General features: G+C 37.7%; 1 pseudogene across 1 annotated transcript in view; it reads left to right on the forward strand.

Annotated features, from left to right (window-relative positions):
* The window catches only part of LOC308522931 (importin subunit alpha-8-like), a 157348-nt pseudogene extending 149092 nt beyond the window's left edge, over positions 1-8256 (forward strand). Inside the window, exon 3 of the transcript in view lies at positions 7047-8256. The product of the transcript in view is annotated as an importin subunit alpha-8-like (transcript). The remainder of the gene's footprint in view (positions 1-7046) is intronic.
* Positions 8257-17339: the final 9083 nt, after the last annotated feature.

Below are 17339 nucleotides of genomic sequence, written 5' to 3' on the forward strand. Positions count from 1 at the left end.
GAAATAATTACCCAAATTTGTGCAAAACTCCATCCTATTCCCCAAGATATAAAAATATTGGATAGTAATGGGATATGAGTGATAAAATATTATCAAAACTATGATTAATTAAAACTTTTCCAAAAACTTAAACAAAAGTGAATTATTCTTATATGGATGAGTTCAAGTGAGAAAAAAATTAAGAAAGTTAATTTATTAGTATGGCAGAAACAATTAAGTGTTTGATCTCATACAATATGAAAAAATAAAGTAAAAATGAATTAAAGACTTAGATAGAAAACCTAACATCATAACTCTTAGAAGAAAACTTAGGGGAAATTTTTCATTACATTGGTCTGAGGAAGAAATTTTTGGATATGACACCAAAATCACAGACAATGAAACAAAGATAGATGTGTGGACTTGCATCAAATTAAAAAGTTCCTGCACAGCAAAGGAAATGATCAACAGAGATAAAGATAACCTATGGAATGAGAGAAAATATTTGCAGATCAGATATATGAAAATGGGTTAATATCCAAAATATATAAGAAATTCATCAACTCAGTGCTAAAAACCAATAACCCAATTAGAAAAAAATTGGCAAAGAACCAGAATACATATTTCTCAAAAAAAACACACATAAAAATAGCCAACAGATACATGAAAAGGTGCTCAACATCATTAATCATCAGGGGAATGAAAATCTAAACAACCATGAGATATGACCTCACACCTGTTAGAATGGCTATTATCAAAAAGATCCTATATAATAAAAGCCTAATATGCTAAGTGTCCAGTCGTCCAGTGGGCCGTTCAACCAATCAAAGCGTAATATGCTAATGATATGCCAAGGCCGCTCAACCACTCACTATGATATGTACTGACCACCAGGGGGAAGATGCTATGACTGGTAGGTGAGCTTGCTACTGGGGTCTGGCCCATCGGGACTGAGAAAGATGGGCTGGACACACCCTGGAAACCTCCTGCGATCCCTCCCCAGCCAGCCAACCTCCTATATCCCTCCCTGGCCTGATCATGCACCAGTGGGGTCACTCAGCCTGGCCTGCACCCTCTCGCAATCCAGGATCCTCGGGGGATGTTGGAGAGCTGGTTTCGGCCCGATCCCACAGGCCAGGCCAACAGACCCCACTGGTGCATGAATTTGTGCACCGGGCCTCTAGTAATAAATAAGCATTGGTGAGAATGTTGAGAAAAGGAAACCCATGTAGTTTGTTGGTGGTAACATAAATTGGTACAGCCATCATGGAAAACAGTATGGAGGTTCCCCCCAAAATGTAAAATAGAACTACCATATGATCCAGCAATACCACTTCTCAGTATATAGCCAAAGGCAATGAACTCACTATCTCAATGAGATATCTGCATTCCCATATTTATACATGTTCATAATTCCCAATAGCCAATCATGGAAACAACATAAGTGCCCATGGATGCATGAATGACCTCCAGATGCAGATAAAAGGTGTGAGATTTGGAAGGGAGCAGTCCTTCAGTAAGTAGATACTTTCATAAATCCATCTTGGAAAAGGAGTCACACTAAACTCTCTGATATTTCAATTCCCAAGAATCCTTCTGAGGGGACCAGGGAAGAAGAGGTCACTTGCCTACCAATGTGGTAAAAATAAAACAAAACAAAACAACACACACAAAAAAACACACCCTAAAAAACAACAACAACCAGCAATTGAAAAACAGATGGCAAATGTCTGTTCCAGGAGAGCAAGGGCTGTGCTTGTTTTGCCCAACATTCTTTTTTCATTTCCTTGCAGTGTTTTTGACCCTGGAGGGACCCTCTATGCACATGCAGTAAATGAACATTAATTATATGAGTAGAACTTTGTGTAGCAATCCACAGGCAAACAATGTTAACAGGAGAACTAATATTTAGTCTATTTAGAGATGCAAGATTTTAAATATATAAGAATAAACATGAAACTAACATAATTTTTATATTGGAAACCTAGGTATATCTCACTGGTTTTGTTACAGTTAATGCCATAAATATGGTAGCACATGGATCCATGAAGCCCTATCATGTGTAGAGTAAGGTCTTGACCATTAGCCTAGAATGCACGAACTCAGTGCCTTCTAACTATGAGAAGCATAGACCGTAAGTACTCCCAGGGGTATGAACTGAACATGAAAGTCTATACTTTCTATATGACAAAGTTATAGCTAAAATGCTTCTCAAAACTTAATATGGATTTTATGTGGATACATATACATGCACACACTGTATAAGTGTGCAATATGTATTTCAAAACCTGGAGAAACATGACTCTCCCTGCCAAATTGGTACTGGCCACATCCTATGTTAAGCAGAGATGAACTGACAAGAGGTACCTAAGAACGGATTTCAGCAATACTTGTAAGGCAGTTGAAGTCTATTTAATTTATGCTGCTTACATGTAGAAGGTAATCCATTGCCTGCTTCTCTGCAAAGATGATTCCAAAAAGGTCACTTCAAAGGAATAAAATTCATCAAACACCCCCCTCCTCACCTCTGTGCATAATACTGCATAAGCCTTCAGGCTGGATGCCCTGCCCCCTTGTTAGTGAGCACCACTACAAACCATCTGTAACATGAAATCTCAAGATGGCCTGAAATTTTGCTTCATTTGGATGGTTTCAAATTTTACTGGCAATAACATGATCAAAATGAATGGCTTTAATTTTTTAGTATAAAGCAACCATTCCCCAAAGTCTGATTTTACTCGGGGTGTATGTATATGTGTTTCTAGGTATCTTTATTGACAAAGCCAATCTCCATTGGACCAAGAACACCATCATGAAATCAAATGTCTTCTCCTTTCAAAATTGGTGGGAAATTTCTAACAAATGCTGATTGCTGCAGGAGGCTTCAACAACTCTGCTGCAGGTATCATTTCTGATTTGGTAACAGTTAATCTTTTTGACATTTATATAAATGAGGGTTCAATGTGCTAAATTACTGTCCCAGCAAGAGGTGCAGGTCTGAAAGATCAAACACTCAGAATCTTGAGAATCAGTTAATCAGAAAAGGTAAATTATTAGAGATCAATTAACCTATTATGTATTTACTTCCCTGACAAATTACAGGTATAAAATAGATATTTTGCATTCTAATTCAAGGATTGTAAAATATAAAGGATAAATAAAATTGCAGTGAGTTGACTCAACCCCGAGACTGCCTATAATTAGCTATGACTTCTTAACCCATGTGGCTGACAACATCACAAAAATCCAACAAATATGAGAACCTTGGAGTCACTATTTCCTTTGGGAAAGGAGATCTATATTATTTGCATTTTAGCTGATATAAAGAGAGTGGCTATATTTTCTGAGGTAGTTTAAACACTTCTTAGGTTTATTGTACTCTTTAAGAATAAGGAAGAAGAGCCCAGCCAGGATGGCTCAGTGGTTGAGCATCAACCTTGAACCAGGAGGTCACCGTTGATTCCTGGTCAGGGCATAGGCCCAGGTTGCAAGCTCGATCCCCAGTAGGGGGCGTGCAGGAGGCAGCTGATCGATGATTCTCTATCATCATTCATGTTTCTATCTTTCCCTCTCTCTTCCTCTCTGAAATCAATAAAACTATATTTTTTTTTTAAAAAAAGAAGAGCTTAAGAAGTTATATTTGTGAAACTGAAGATCACATTTCCTCTGGAATTCTTGGAACCAAGTTTCCCAACTTGTTTTGCATTTTGACTGCTTGACCAAACACAAGTATTTTGTATTTGTGAGAGCCTCTTTCAGATTATATGAATCTGGTTGATATATTTGGGTATGTTGTACTGTATTGTACTGATCATTCAGAGAGTGCTTAAGTGAAATGGGCAATTCTCGCTAGGTTTTATAATAGAACCTTTTAATCTCATTTTTTGTGCAAGAACATGCTTCCTTTGTATGTCATGGGGCTTTGGAAGCCTGCTCTTCTGTGGTTGTCTTACGAACTCAAAAGCAGACTTCTTGGCCATAGAATGAAGAATTGAAAGTTAATGTAGGGAATAACATCTACCCCAAGGCAGACTATCAGAATCTAGGACCATAGTGATAGAAATTATCCACTGCTATGTAATGATGTAAGTGCCTTGTATGTACAGTAAAATACCATTAGCCTACTAAATGACACGCTATTATTTGGCTTGAATGGAGTTCATCTCAATAGCTGAGCTATGGTGAGAATATTGGTTCTGATTCCTGGGACACTGTTCTTTTTCTTGGAGTACTGACACCAGTTAATATTTTTACAGCCAAGCTCACTGACAGAGAAAAAATTTCCCAGTGCTTTCTGAAGCTATAAGGCAAAGTATTTCATGTGAACTTAGTTGATATTCCTTAAAACAGTGACCCAGAAATTGTGATGAAAGGATGCCAGCTTTTTTAATGTCAGAAATGTCCCTTTGAGACAAAGCATGATATGTTTCTTCCATAACTAACGGTAGAACCTCAAGTGACATTGAAAAAGCAGTATTATGCTACTCGAAATAAGCCAGTCAGAGAAAGACAAGTATCACATGATTTTATCTACATGTGGAATCTAATGAACAAACAAACAAAAAAACCCTGATGAACAAAATATATTCAGAGACCTGGAAGCATGGAACACACTGCCAGATCTTAGAGGGAAGGCAGGGGTGGATGGGTGGGTGGGTGGGTGGAAGGAGATCAACCAAAGAACTTGTATACAACATGTATAACCCATAGACACAGATAATAGTGTGGTGAAGGCCTGGGGCAGAGGCAGGGCAGGCTAGAAGGGGTCATTGGAGAAAAAAAGGACATATGTAATTCTTTCAACAATAAATATTTTTTTAAAAAATAAAAGAAAAAGAAAAATGACTATTCTGACTAAATAATATGTCTCTAACATTGAGTCTAATTATTTTTACAGTTTAAAAGGATGGTTTAAATATCAACAAAATGAAAGACTTTATGATGAAATTGCTTTAAATAATTAATTTTAAAAACTATTTGTTTTACTTTATTTTCAGTGCAAAAGCCCAGTTTACAAAGTAATAATAGATTACTTTCTAATTTAATATCATAATTGCTTTCTTTTTAACCAGTGTGAACCATTTTAATTAACCCTTTAATAGCAGTATTTGCAAAGGAGTTATTAAATTAATAGCATAATTAGGGGTTGTTTTATTTTTTATACCACTTATTTCATCTATTCTTTGAACACATGAAGGTGATTTAAAATGTCTCTCACATTAATAGAAAAATTGGTTCACTACCATGGTAGAATATTGTTGGAAATATACAATGCTTAGTACCTTCTTCTATATTTTTCTTTAAACTCCTTTGCCTCTTCGAGGACCACACCCAACTTCTTCCTTAGAAGGTAGGGTCTAGTGGATATCTTCCACCTCTGGTTTGAACACTCTCCCAATAGAGGCTCGTATCTTCACATGCTTTCTCCCCAAGGTTAGATTTATGGCCTTCTTCATACCCCATGACCTAATGTCCACATGCATATTCTTGAATGAAGGAAGCTCTTCAGTATTTCCATGTTGATTGAGTTTTACTGAAGAAAGAACAACAAATCAGATAGTCCCTCTCTAAACACAGAGCTAGCAAATTCACTGTAGCCTTTAGTTCCCACAAATCTTATTAAGTTTTTTAGACAACCTCCCTTCCTTTCTCCACAGGGTAGAATTAAAATGTATGAACTCTTTTCACATGTTCTTCACCTCACTGAAAATTACATCAATTGTGACTTGATTCTCCTCTCAACGGTTCTCAAAATGCACATTCGTTTTCACCCACTCGTTACCTTTGCCCTCCTGATACCAAGGAATCCATGCCTCTCCTTTTTAGGTTCTAGGACAGCCGTGGGCAAACTACGGCCCGCGGGCCGGATCCGGCCCATTTGAAATGAATAAAACTAAAAAAAAAAAGACCGTACCCTTTTATGTAATGATGTTTACTTTGAATTTATATTAGTTCACACAAACACTCCATCCATGCTTTTGTCCCGGCCCTCCGGTCCAGTTTAAGAACCCATTGTGGCCCTCGAGTCAGAAAGTTTTCCCACCCCTGTTCTAGGATGATTCATCCTGGTTATTATCTACTTATAATCCATTCTCTTAATCATGCTTTAACCCAACATAAAAATAAACTAAAACCCTCTTTTGTCATTTATTCTCCTTTGGCTCTTTCTCTAGCTCTCATGTCCACCTTTTTGCTATAATCTTGGACAGATGTTGCTGGGCATGGTTTTGCCATTTTGTTCCTTCTCTGTGCTCTGAAATTTCCTTAGTGTTAACCAAGGGTCCAAATAACAAGTAGAGCATAAAATCCTAGCTATTCTAGAGTTATTAGAGATGGATGTTCTCAGAGTAAACAGGGAGGCGAGACTGCTAAAGTAGAGTAGCTGAGCAATTATTAATATTATTTGGGGCAATAAATTGAGAAACATGTCAGTGACTATTTAATGACTGCCTGTGTAGCCTCACAATGTAAATTACAATCTTCTTAAAAATCGACACTATGTTAGATTTATGTGTTCCTTTACTCAATAAATATAAAAGATTAGTCAATATTTTATTGTGGATGAGGGAATGTGTTTACATAAATGCACATATAAATACTGAGTCCCTAATTACAGTCCCCCACAGACTTCGGAGAAGCTCAGAATTGTCACTATAAGAGCACACTTTTCTTACCAGCATATCTAGTTTAGAGGACTTTTGCTGGCACAAGGCAGGATCATATTTCAAATGCATTGCATCACCTAAGGAATGTTAATGGGAACTATATATTTTTAAATTCTTTTTAATGCATAAATAATTTTCTTCTTTCAAAATAGCCCTGAACTTTAGAAAAGTCAGATCTCATAATCTATACATGAAAGAACTGACACCTAAAAATGTTAAATAACATTGCAGGTGATATGAACCCTATGTTCTATTCAGGTACAAACCAGAACGTGGATTTTCAACTTTGACTATTGCTTTCCTTCTACCTCATCAAACAGCTCCCTGCCAGGTGGTTTACTTTTTCCAGCCAATATGCCCAGATTAGAAGCTTCAGAAGACAGGCTGAGAACATTTAAATAGCAAGGCAAAGGTGCAGCGATGAGGTAGCAGCAGGTGATGACAGTCAGTTGGAGCTACGGAAGATCAAGCAAGATGAGCAGGACTTAAAGAGAAGGAACATTACCAAGCTCTCCCCTGACTCATCCTCCGGAAAGCTGGCCAAAGGGGTCATTCTCATCCTACATGAAACGGGCAATACTGTGAAGACCTCAGATCCAGACCTGTGTTTCCAGGCAACCCAGGCAGCCAGGAAAATGCTGTTCCAGGGAAAGAACGCTCCTCTAAGGCTGGTTGTTGAAGCAGGGCTCATTTTCAGGCACGTGGGCTTCCTGAAGTCATTACTTCACCCCTTGCAGTCGGAGGCAGCCTGGACTCTGACCAACATCCCTGCAAAGACTTGAGAGCAGATCCGAGCCATTGTGGAAGGGAGGCACCAACCAGCCCTTCATTGAGCTGCCTGTGTGGGAACAGGCAGTGTGGGCTTGGGGTAATACAGCAGGTGACAGCCCCCAGTTCAGTGACATCATTATCCTGAGCAAAGCCATCCCACTCATCTACTGGCCTTGGTTTCATCAACCAGACTAGTTACATTTCTGAGGAACATCAAGTGGACCTTGCCCACTCTATGTAGAAACAAGAACCTGTACCTTGAGAAAAAGAAAACTTGAGGTTAATGCTGTTCAGTCTCTTCTACCTCTTCAAGCATCATGGCATCTAGGTTCTCTGGACACCTGCTGGGCCCTCTCCTACCTCACAGATGGCTGCAATGAGCGAATGGCCAAGTGGTTGACATGGGTATCTGGCCCAGACTGGACAAGCTCATGACTAGTATGGAACTCAATGTCTGACCTCCTTGCTCCACACTGAGGGGACATTTTCACTGGAATGGATCCCCAGACCCAGGTGGCCATCAAAGTAGGCATGCTGAGCATGCTACCCTAGTCCTAAAGCACCCCATGCTCTCCATCCAGAGAGACAGCCTGAGTCCTGAACCGCATGGCCATGGGGACCTGCCAGCCCCTGATTGCTGCATTCCTTGGTGACTCTGCTTAAAATAATGGAGAATTTAAAACCCAGAAAGAGGCTGTCTATATGGTGGCTAACTTCACAATGGAGTACTGTGGACCAGTTGACCCACTGTGTCCACACTGGAGTCTTAGAGCCATCGGGGAATCTGATTACCATCCAAGACACCAAGATTGTTTTCCTCATCCTTGACCTCATCTCATAACTTCCAGAAGCTTTCTGAGAGGGAAAACCCATGTATAGCTCAAGAGAGGGGCAGTACATGGCAGTTCCTCCCTGGTTGAACTGAACCATTTGTCCTAACACTTTTGTTTAACAAAATCATATTTTCACATGAATTATGGAGTTACAGAATTTGTGATCCTGTATTCTTCATGACATGTGTGTTGTTGTTTTTTTCTCAAAAGACTTGGAGCAACTTTGAGATTCTATGAAAAGCCACTGAGCATTATGTAATAACTTAAAGACATGTTGTTCTTCTGTGTCCATTAGGTCATTTAACATATCCACAGATGCTCATTAAATAACTGTTGGTGGGATGAACTGTTGTTTTATATCTCATTCATAAGAGAAATCTTGTTAAATGACATTCTGGAAGTTATTGCTAAAAAAATTGAGAAGAAGAATATCTGTCTTATCAAGCAAATGCTTATTTGATGTCTAAATATTTTTCTATGTAATCTATGAAATAGAAAAAATTTTAAATATACATATAATATAAAAGATCTAACATTGTCTGCAGAGTATTTTCTAAAACTTTAATAACTCAAAAGTTGTAATGTGCTTTGCTAAATATTTTAACTTTCTACTAGATAAATTTTGCATGAAGAGAAGATAAAAAGTGAATTATCACTATTTTCAAAATATAGAACCTGAAAGTAATTTAATGATTACCCCAGTCTTATGCCATGACACCACTGACTGCTTCATTTTGATCTTTATATTAAAAACTAATCATGTCTATGTATTTTTATTAGAATATTTTCAATTAATTAGACATTAGATTAAACTTAGATTGAAAATTAGTTCAATGTCAGTTTAATAATAAAGGTAAGGATACATTTGTTTCTTCTGATCTTTCTCAATGAATTCCTACATGAAGTAGGTTACTACTTGAGATTGCTTGTTTCACCTTTGTTATGCTCCTAATTCACCCCTTATGAATATTCTTACTTCATGTAATAAATTTTACATTTTGGTGAGCTCATTGATAATTTTTTCTAAGCTACTATAACTTAAATTTTGTTAGACATAGTATTCATGCATGAACAAGTAAATATGCAAAATTTGTCCATAGATTTTACATATCTTCTTTGATAAGCATATCAATTTACTAGAGAGCATATATATAGATGGGGCAGAGTGAAGCCTGCCATAAGCCTGTTTATGCAGTTAAAACACAGATATATGAAACCGATGCAGCAAGAAACCCCCTTATATGGTAGCAAGCATGCATATCACATATGAGGGGAGATATGCTTCCTCTCTCGCCTGGAACTTTGAAAGACAGCAAATCCTCTGCTGCACTCTTCTAAATGCTAAGTGGGTGCTTCTCTTTGCAATGTTTCTTTAGCCGCAGAGATTAGAGCAGTTCTTCTGAAGGAACTGGAAAGGAATCAGGGAACTGTCTGCCCTTGGTCCCTTGCATCTAGCTCATGCATGCACCGCGCTGCTGCAGACTGCCCGTTTCATTAGCACACCAGAGTGAAAGCTACTGGGCCAAGGGCAGCTGTCATGCTTGCCCATCCAGGACCACTGAGCATGTGCTGACCTGACTCAATTGAAGATTCCCAACCATATGTTATACTCAAGTCTTGTAACCTCCCACAGCTGGATATAATGAATACATGTTTAATTCAACATAGATCAGAGTCCTCAGAAGGATGCAAAGTAGTATAACTCCCAAGTCCGTATATTTTCCTTCTACAGTTTCCAAAGGCTGTTTGCATATTCCTAGGAATTCACTAGTTTCATTAGATTCTATTGCCACTTGGTGAATTGGTTGACGAAGCAGTGGTTAAATTGTTATTGTTTCTAGTAGATTTTGAAACTTGTCTACCTTATCAAAGGATTCATTTGTTGAACCAAATACTGGCTAGCGTCTGCCCCCTGATGGTCAGAGTGCATCATAGCTACCGGTCGGACAGAGGGACACTTAGCCTTTTATATATATAGATTATAGCTACCTGATAGTTTACTTAAAATGTTGACATTTTATTCATGATAAAGATGATCACTAAGTTAGATATTTAAAAGTTACATTAAAATATCGTTTCCCTCGACTACTGAGTTTTGGTGTGCCCCCTACTCGCCTCACCTATTCCCAGCTCTTTAGTAAACAGCTCTTTCCAGTGTAGGAACAATCGATTTCTATTTAAATGGAAGCCTGATTGCTGTGAGGAAAGTGCTTGATTTAGGTTGCAGGTGGTGAAATCAGTATTTGATGAAATCTGTGTTTAAATGGGAATGAGCAGAGTAATTGGCACTTAATTAACATCAGTGATAAGATGAAGTAGGAAGCTTATCTCTGAGTGTATAGAATCTATGGATTTTTTTATAAATTTCACTACTGTGTGTTTGTTTCCAATCCAAGTACCCTTGAATAGAGCTTTATAATATATTTAATTTCCATTGACATATTGGTTTATGAGTCATATTCAAATATTGGATTTATTCAAATCAATTACATACTACATATTACTCAGATACATTTGATAAAAGCAGTGATTTATCTTTCATATTACAGCATTACTTATCTTGATTAGGTGCACTGTCTAAATTTCCAGAATATTATTAATAGTGGAAATAATGCCTTTATCATTTATTGTTAAGTATTATATAGCAGTTTTCTTAAAAACAGTTTATAATTGCTGTTATTTTTAATTATGTAACAAAGTGTATCAACGTATTTAGTATTCACCATTCTTTTTTCTTTCTTTTTTTTTTTAAATCCTCACTCGAGGATATTTTTTCATTGATTTTTTAGAGAGAGTGGAAGAGAAAGGGAAAGACAAAGAGAAATATGGATGTGAGAGAAACACATCAATTGGTTGCCTCCTGCATGAGCCCTGACCAGGGCCCAGATACATGCCCTTGACCGGAAACAAACCCAGGACCCTTTGGTCCCGCAGGCTGACGTTCTATCCACTAAGCCAAACTGGCTAGGGTGGCGTTCACCATTCTTCCTTTATTTCATCAAGTTCAGTTCCTGTGGATTCTTTCCCTCCCTCTCACGTGGTATTTATCCTAAGTTCCATGGTATTGCTCTCCTAGGGTTTCAGGAATGCATGTTCCTTCTCCTTTGCTACTAATTTGTTATTTTTATAGCAAACTCCATCTCCTCTTACCCCTAACCTTCCACCCCACCCCAACCCTGTGGCTCCCAAACCAGTTTTTAGTTCCTGAATGTTGAAAATGTCTACTCTTCTTGAAATCTAAATAATATATGTTGGCATTCAACATCCTTTCCTCACCAGTTCATGCCTCCTTCCTTGCATGAAATACAGTCCCTATCTCAAGCCCACTAAATCCAGTGCCAAGAATGGACAGTTGCACTCTGATTTGGGGGTGCTTAAAATGTATTTAGCATATGAGAGCTCATATTTTAGAACATGTAATTTTATTACAGGAAGTGGATATTTTATTAAGATTTTCTGTTTTATTTGCTAAATTAGAGAATAGTCTGTAAATCAGACATATACATCTCACTCCACTGAGTCAGAATCCTAGGAGGTAAACAATCTCCAGGCTATTGCCTTTATAGCACTCATCTCTGTAGCCAGTGGGGAAATAAATATACCTAGAAAAAATGAATTTGCAGCAGCATGAAGACATCCAAAAATCTGCTAAATGTCCCAACATTAATGACCATAGCGGCACCTGATCTTTTTTTTTAAATTTATTGTTTAAAATATTACATATGTCTCCCTTTTTCCCCCATGGCACCTGATCTTTGATTATCCTAAGTAGAAAATGATAAGATGCTGGAGATTTACCTGTAACAATCATCCTTCATACATATGTTAAACAATTTGCCATTTTAAAACTGTGAATCTATAGTAAATAATGAAGACGTTGGTGTGTGTGAACTATATGAGCAAGTCTGTATTTCTGATTTAATCCTTCATTTTCCAGGGAATTGTCCATTGTACTTAAGTTTCTTTTAAGCAAATGGTAATTGTGCTCACATGAGAAGTGAATCATGACACCAGAGTAGTTAATGTTGTCGTGACAAGAACAGAGAATTTTGAAAAAGTCATCAGCATGAAATTGATAGCTGTGTAATTGTTACCATTTTAGAACATACTATGGGTTTTTTAAATATTTCTGTGACCTTTAACTTGTTGAATATATTATTAAGTAAAATGTTCCAAAATATTCTGTTTTCCCTACTAATTACTTTTGAGACAGTAAGAGTATATATAGTGTAATAGGTTCTTATTTCTGTTCTGGCGAGATCTCGTCCACCACCACGCACCTCTCCCTGCTCTCCCCTCTTAAAAGTGAAAACTTTTGGTTCTAGGAACCAGTGAGCAGCTAGGAAACATGTGACTGTCTTTTCCTCTGCCCCGCACATTCTCAGATCACAGTCACTGTCTGTTGTTTGACAGAAGGAGAAGTCATGTCAATGGTTTGATGCAGACAACATTCCCACTGCTATCACTAACTCTGCTTTCTTGACCTTTCAGGGTAAGGAACACACCAGTCCCCAGACTCCCAAGAACAACAGGAAAAGGTGAGAAACTTTATTTTTCTTTATGACAGTTTTTCATAATTGACTTGGATTTTAACATGATGGGTTTTAAAGTTTCATCAAGGCAAGAGATTCTCTGTATTAAAGAACAACTGAAACATGAATATGCTACACGTGTAGTGCTTCAATATCAAGATGGTTGCCAAGCAACCGAGAACCATCAATGACAGTTTTTACAAATCTCCAGGGACCAATGCTCTTCTCATGCCATAGTGACAGGATGGTTCAACTGTGTTCTTTTTATTTTGTGTGTGTTATGTAAGGCAGAAAGAGCAGCAGCAGATACTTCACATCAGGGAGTAGAATGTATGTTATTTGGGATAGAGTATAAGTCTTACATCTGGAAATAAAATTGTAATTAGTAAAGTAATTATTTTGAGGCTGAAATGAGCAACAAAATGTATACTTACCTCTGCTCTCATGTGCATCTTAGAACCAAAACTTTCCCAAATGACTAAGAATCGGACTAGCCATGCTATTGAACAAAATCTACCGAGTGAAAATTGCTAGTGTGACTAAAACTGTTCAATTACAAGTCTCTGGTGGAGAATGACAGTGTCTTACGTTAGCAGTTGTGACAGAGGTCCTCTTAGGGAAAAGAGTGTTTGCTGGGAAGTATAATGTGATAATGGCTTTGGGTTACATTTGAGCATCAGTTCTTTTTGTTTCTTCTGGGGTTTGTGCCAGTGAGAGGAGACAGTTTTCTATGTAACTGAGGGCCCCATAGACACTGCTATAAAACGTGAAGCTTCTTTAAGACCATTAATGATGCTTTGTGTAAAAAGCCAAAATGCTTGGTGTGATATTTTTGTAGCTCTTATTGAAGTTGATTAAAAACTGAGATTCACATTGCACTAGTGTAGATAAAGACCAGGGAAGGACATCCCCCAAAATCAAGAAGCAGAGGAGGCAGAGCACCACACAGTTCTAGCATAATTGCAGGACAGCATAAAGGAAGCCTCTGATACAGGTCCCCAAGCACCTCCTTTTATAGAAAGGTACACCTCAGTTTTAAAAAATGGACTTTATTCCTCTCATCTCCTTTTGCTCGGAACAATAGTGGGCTTACTCTGTTGTTTGGAGGATATTTCTTTATTTGAACTACTAAGAGATATTATCCTGAAGCTATTGGATTTTAATGTGTTAGCCTGAGAGTAGAATGTCAGACCCTTCGTCGTTCTTGACAGTTTTGGTGATGAGGATGGGATGCTGAGAGGAACATGGATTTCTGGAAAAGGAAAAATGTATATGTGCTCCAAACAAATACAATATCAGTTTCAATATGGAAATTGAACAAATGAAAGTCATATGAACTTAGTCTCTTGTTAACTAGACAGCTGGCCTTCTTTGTTCAATAGCTAAATATTTCTCTTTCAAAACCAAAACAAAAATCCAAGTGCTCAGAGCTGTCGTACAACAAAGGTCTTCAAACTCTCTGTTAGTTCATAATATAGCCAATTAGGTTGTCAAAATACCGGTGATGGATCCATAGACATTCAGTAATTATAAAATAATGAAAAGAAGGCGTAGGCTTTCAGGTGATATTTATTCCGATGGCTGCTGTGCTGGCAGAGCTCAGGATCACCACCAGCCTGGCATCACTCGCTGTGGGTAGCTTTCCCATCACACGGAGCTGAGTGCCCTCCCAGTGTTCACATAGGCTGCTGTTTAAGAATTGATCACTCTGCTTTCGGTGACTCTCCTAAAACAGTTAGCTTCTGAAAGGCAGGAACTTCATGATATTACATTATATTTTGCCGCAGATTCACACAAAACTTAGCACACAGTGACTCTTTTCTTTTTTCTGTAGAAAGAAGTAAATACATATATTAGAAAGAATGTATTCTAATCCACCTTGAAAAACCTCAGTTGCCAATGTGGTGGAACTACTGTTCCCTGACAGCCTATTAAATCGGTATTAGATGGGTTCCTATCTCTAGGCAAATATCTCATATATATGTTAATACAGAATAACAGCTGCATCCAGGAATATATTAACATGAAGCTTGACTTTGTGAGAATCAGTGTAATAAAAGTTCAATTGGTTTGTCTGGGTTTGCCTCTATGAAACACACACACACACACACACACACACACACACACACAAACCCCAACTGTTTTTCTGTCAGTAAAAATGATGTTCAGCAAGTCTTTGCAGGCCACATGGCTGAGCCTTTTCTTGTTGCATTCTGAAGTAGGAAGCTTCCTCCTTGTCACCTTTCACTTGACATTTTACAGGAACTAGAAACACAAGTCAGGTAGGAAAACACTGTGACATATTGTTTTCCCCTCCAGCTGACCACCAGTAATCTTAAAAGTCAACAATGTCAGATTTCAATTTTGTTGTTCACTGAATTACCACACTGCAGATTGAAAAACCAATCTCTACTTTTGTTGTTCTAAATCTTTGCTATGTGATGATTAAAAGAAAAAAAATAACACTTGACTTGCTTGACAGATGATTTTATTTTACCTGTGCTAAATATAACACTTTACGCTTACTCATTCCGGCAGATGCAACAGTCGCCTGCCTAACACAATATTAGTGTAGTATATATAAACTAAGAAGGAAATCAACTCTTGACTGGTCTTCAGCATTTATTCAGCATTTTGGGGGGCTGTTGGGGGATAGGTGCCTACTATGTGAAATGAATTATATGAACTATGGATTACTTACAAAACTGAATGCTACAAAAGTCTGTTCTTAAGGATTTCAGTGGACCCCAGAATTGGGGAAATATTCCCTTTATTGTTGTTCATGGCAAAAGAATAAGTTCTTCCCCAAAACATGTTGATTTTTACTGTGGGAACTTATTTCTCTGTAGAACAAAATACTCAATGTCTTTCTTCACACATTAAATTTGCAAGCTTTATTTTAATCATATATTTGATCAAGTCTTTACTAATATCAATAGCAGTGACTTAGTAAATCATTATAAACATTTACACATTTTGCCCAATTGACTAAACTGCATAATTAGATTTGGATGTGATGCAATGCCTTTTTAATTCAATGAAGCAAAGATAATGAATTCTCTAGAGCAAGATCGTGGTGGCTTGCCCCACACCCAGAACTTTTGCCTTTAATTCATTATAGCCATGAGGTAGCAATAGGATTCTGATCAAGAGCCCTCAATGGAAACACCAAGGAAACCAAGACTCATTTATGAAAAACAGAATTCTTGTGTTGAAATTGGTATGTAATTGTAGGAGTAGCTAGATTAACAAAGTTGAGAACAAAACTACTAAACTGCTTCACAAAATATTTGGTATCAAAATAGAAAAATATTCTGAATATAAATATTCATTCATTTAGGTGATCAGCAAACATGTTGAACACTGGATAGGTTTTCAGGCACCTTCCTGAAAAGATGAGCTGGAGATGGTCCTGTTCTCCTAGAGCTCATGTTTCAGAGAGTGTGTGTAGGGGGGAGGGGCATTAATTTACATTTACTAAAATAATTCATAAGTGTATCCTGTTACAGCATAGCAGTGAGGGGCTCTAATCTCAGAGGGTGATATTTAATAGGAGACCTGAGTGAAGAGAAAGAGACAACCAGAAAAGGGTTATGGAAGACCATCCCCCCAAAAACCTTTTATGGTTCAAGAAGCAACAGGCCTTGTACTCAAAAATAATTTAATATTTATTAAGAGATCTGCTTGATTTCCAAAAATTGGATCATTTTTTCCATTAGGAGACAGCCCCTAACTAATCCTAGCCTGTAGAGAGTTTATTTACAAAGGTGACTAAAAGCAATCTTAATATTGATAATAGAGGGTATGAAAAGGATTTATTCAGCATTGGGTATGATGTTCCTGGTTGTCCTTGCATCTTGGAAATGTATAACTGGAGGACTATCCTGTCCCCCATCACTTCAATGTCCATGTGTGTCAGCAGGGGATCCTGTCAGGAATGATGAGCCTCCCCTTTACTTAAAATAGCCAAATTTTTTCATATCTGCTACCCTGTTGCTCAACCAGACACATGACATGGGAACTACAGCAGTTACCACACACCAGCTTCTCTCTGAATTGTTTCCCTTTTCTCTTTGAGAGCACGTGGCTGGTATGAAAAGGTGTTTCTCCAGCACTGGCATTAAGGAATCTCCATACTGAAACCCTATTTCTTTGCACTGCAACTATCAAGCATTTCTTACTAATGGGTATGGACCATGTTGTGTTTTGTTTTGTTTTGTTTTGTTTTTTCACTAAAAAAGCAGCATCAAGTGCTAAATGCTTCATGTTTGATTAAATATAAACTTTTAAAAGCTATTTTGCTACTCGATGACAGCACTGAAATAAGAACATTTAATCAGCATTGAAACTAAAACAAAAAATACCAAGGAAAGGAAAATGAAAGTACATGTTAATGTATGAAACAAAACCTTTACAATCAACATGGGATACATTGACAAAAAGGCTGTGACATGCACAACTTGTGCATTGCCTTGTTACCTGTGTGCATGTATGTTTCCATGGTTGCAGCATCCACGAGAGTTAAAACATAAACATTTTTATGTCACTACAGAGCACCC

The sequence above is a fragment of the Myotis nattereri genome, assembly GCF_964212035.1.
Source record: "Myotis nattereri genome assembly, chromosome: 8".
Lineage (NCBI taxonomy): Eukaryota > Metazoa > Chordata > Mammalia > Chiroptera > Vespertilionidae > Myotis > Myotis nattereri.